Raw genomic sequence first — 3,946 nt, forward strand, 5'->3', positions numbered from 1 at the left:
TATAATTGTGGACATACGTGCAGGTTTATGCTTATAATTCATAATTTTATTTGAATTTACCTTGGGATTGTTACTCTTTCAATTACTGAATTTTAAAACATATATATCTAAATATAAATGTCAACCATCTAGGCTAGCTGGGAAAAGCTAATCTGAAATAAAGCAAATCACACAAAAAGGTCAGTTTTACATGTTACAATGCTCATTTACTGAACAGTCATTTAATCATCATACTCACTTTGTAATCTTACAGAATAAATGCAAGTTCATACACTCATTTTAACATTAAAGTGATACAAACATTTCAAAACAGGATTATCACTTATTTGGACTTTGATCTTCTTGGAAACAGTCGATATAACTATTGAATGTCACCTTATGTCAGTCACGTGATGACCGACCTCCTTGGTCTCCTGCTCCCCTCACAGCCGAGCCACATGTCCTGGCAGGAGTGACCTAGAAAACGCTTAGACAACAGTGACTGTGGAAAGCACTTTCCTGTATCGCATCACAATTTACCACTATTGCCTACATTGACAATGTAGTGCAACATAATACCTGCCCGGGTTTACCTGGATTTCACAATCCGTGGCCAGGCCAGAGCTGTGATGTCTTTGGTTCGTTCCTCTGGGCGGCGCTACGCAAGGCTCAGGAGCGCTCCCTACTGGGCGGGTAGCGTCCAGTGCGCCGCTGTGGGACAAATAAAGCCCAACCATGAATCATGCGACACATAACTCACATTACATAACCTGGGCAACACAAAAGAAACATGATACCATAAGAGACAAACATAGCACTCATGTCAAGTATTTACAACGTAACTCTTCACACCTTTATGTTTGTCCTTATGGGGAAAGTCAGTGCTGGAAAGGAAGCCAGACCAGTTTCACAAGGCCACGTAGACCGGTTCGTCCCGGTTACCAACAGAGGCCAAACATATCCTCAAAGTCCCTCTGCTGAAAAGCAAGACAGCTTTCGTAACCGGAGTCCAAGGCAGTATACACACTACTGGGGGACAGGGATTCCCCATACAGATGTGCAGATGTTTCATTTGAAACTGAAACTGGCTGGATGTCGTTTGTCTTCATATCTTCATACACATTACTCATCAGGTATTGCGTGGTGTTTTCCGGCGCCATTGCCCCTGGTGGATGACGGTTCGTGCAGGCCGCAGCCGGACTTCCCTCATACATGGACTCCCGTTTCTCTTTCTTGCCCATGTCTCCCAGGACTTTGGCGAGTTTGACCAGCTGTGCCCGCTTCTGTTCACGGTGGATGTATTTTCGGATGGTCGCCCTCACAGCGGTGGCGTGGCACGGTCTGGGAGCCTCGTCCACCTCCGTGGACACACGGAGAAGCTTCCACCTTAACTTAGAATCAGGTTTCCCGGTTTTACGCAGCATACAGTTGGGTTTATTGTGTTTCGAGCTGGTATCCATTGTTTCTAAACACATATCCAACCAAAAAGTAACTGTAGAGAAAAGAACCGTCGATTCCGGAAGAGTGACTTGACGGTTTTTGTTTGTTCTTTCTGTACAGCAAGTTTTCTGAATCTAAAAAAATTTAAAAACTGGCAGGGATAGCCTTTTCTGACAAAATGTCTTTTTTAAAACTTCAAACGCTACAAAAAATGAGAAAATATTCGCTAGATCTTAGGAGCTCAAGCGACACGTCTCTCACGAAGTTCCTTCCAAGCAAAAGTAACTTAAAACGTAAGAGTCACGTTGATTTGTATAAGAGAAAATACCCATAATCCTTTGGTTTCCGAAACTGACGATAGGGCTGCACGACGGTGCTGCCACCTACTGGTGTGGAATGAGACATACATACATACATTCTGAAATAACCCAAATATCAAACTCAATAAAAAATAAATCGCAGCTCATTTTATTTCATTCAGTTTCATTTCAGAGATATATATTTTATTGTTCTCTTATTGAATGATTGACAGACACTGTAATGAGAAGGAGTTGTGAAAAAAAAATGGACACGTTGTATCTTTTTTTTTTATTAATTAACAACTTGACATAATAATATTCTAGCAAAGCACTCAGGAATGGCAGCCTCTTAATAGGTTCAGCAGCATCAAATTAGCTTCAGTAGCCATTTCCAATTCTTAGCCAAAAAACTGCAGAACATGATGTGCATAGAGGTGATAATTCTAGTTATTTGTTGGTTGATTGTGGACATTTTTTGCCTCATAATCCTGCAACATACAGGATTTTATTATTATTATTATTATTTATTTTATTATACATTTCAAGAGAATTATTAATAAAAAAAACACCAAACAATACTAATTTCATGCTGTCATGTATGTTTTTTGGGTCAAATGATTAAAACAAAATTACAGCATAAACTCATCATATAGCCCAGAGGGAATATAACCAACTGTATTTCAGCTGTCTGTGTTATTTCAAGGCAGCATGTGTTTTTTTTATATGTCCAGATCATAAACAGTACACATTGCCCACAGTTACTCTGCACCAGTCATCCTGTGGAAATATGATAGACTACCATTATATTGTAAGATAATGCTATTAGGATACAATATACATTAACAGGACTGGACAAGCTGGTCAAAAAGGCTGGGTTTGTGCTTGGCAGGAGACTGGACTCACTCAGGACTGTTGAAGGGCCATCTTAGACAACACCAACCATCCTCTCCACAAAATTCTGGCAGGACAGAGAAGCAGCTACAGCAGCAAACGTCTCATCTCACAGCGCTGCAGAACAGAGGTTTAGGAGATCCTTTGATCCCACTGCTATCAGGCTATACAACACCTCAGCCGAAGGGAGTGGACAAATTAAATCATAATTGTTTATTTATTATTAACTGTTATTATTACTGTTACCGATAAATAAAGTATATATGTCTATATATCTATCTATATCTAAACAAAACAACAAATTCTCTATATCCTACAGGAATATTACAATTCAATAATTGACAGAATCTCAAGGGAAATCATTTGCTTGTGTGCCACTGGATGGCAGACGTCAACATGATACGTCTCTTGTACTCACTGAGCAGATTCTTTCATATACCACCAGAGGGCATACATAGATGACAGACTGTTCATTGTGTTGTAAGTACAGGCACTTACTTGTGGACGTCTGTTTTCCTCATGGTCTCTTAAAGCCTCTGTGTGTCTTTGAACAAGTTCTGTCCTCAGTCATACTGTGTGAGTGTCTCTGTGTATGGACTGTAATGGAATACATGCATTGATTTTAATGTTACTGTACCCACTTCAAACTGAGGGATTCTACGACTTTGCAAAGCTATTTGAGGAGCAGAATAAGGCAGGATACTGTGTCTTAAGTAGTTACAGATTAAAGTTTACAATTGATAATTGCCACTTCTCAAAATAATGAAACAATGTGTCTTGGATTTCACACAGAAGTGAACAAAAGCAGCTTCTCATTTCTAGCCAGTGAATGTGGATTTTATGAGATGAAATGACGACTAGTAAGCAGATTTTATTAGCTGTGAACTACAAGTTGTTATTTACGTTGGATAGTTGGAGTACAGCTGGCTCCTCTGAGCTTGTTTTGCAGTGGAGATGAAAGCTGTAAGGCTCCACTATAAGGTCGGGCCAAAGAACAACTAAATCTACATACAGTTGGAGAGTTGTCAATGGCTACAGTGAGTGTTTTTATTCAGCGTTAACATGAATATCACACATTTCAATGCCAAGGCTGAATTAACCTGTTACGGGGAAAAGCATAATCCAAATATATCCAAAAAGGTAGTAGATAGAGTGAAGCAGATAAAATCTATTTAATTTACATCTCATACTTATGCTTTGTGTTTTCTGCTTGTGGAGAAATCCAAAGATTATGTTTGCGAGGAAATGATTTAACCATCTGCTGTTCAAGGTGAGCATTGTCCTGTAGTGGACCCTGCCCTCATTGGAGGGCAAACTGCCAAAACATGAATATCTGT

At 39.6% G+C, this 3,946-nt stretch overlaps 1 long non-coding RNA gene across 1 annotated transcript; it reads right to left on the minus strand.

The window, feature by feature from the left end:
• Positions 1–180: 180 nt before the first annotated feature.
• On the minus strand, positions 181–1,841 carry LOC130163466 (uncharacterized). The gene is made up of 2 exons (XR_008826475.1): positions 832–1,841; positions 181–690 (listed from the first exon to the last, which is right to left on the minus strand). It is a non-coding gene; the product is annotated as an uncharacterized LOC130163466 (long non-coding RNA).
• Positions 1,842–3,946: the final 2,105 nt, after the last annotated feature.

This window comes from Seriola aureovittata, chromosome 22 (genome assembly GCF_021018895.1).
Source record: "Seriola aureovittata isolate HTS-2021-v1 ecotype China chromosome 22, ASM2101889v1, whole genome shotgun sequence".
Classification (NCBI taxonomy): Eukaryota; Metazoa; Chordata; class Actinopteri; order Carangiformes; family Carangidae; genus Seriola; species Seriola aureovittata.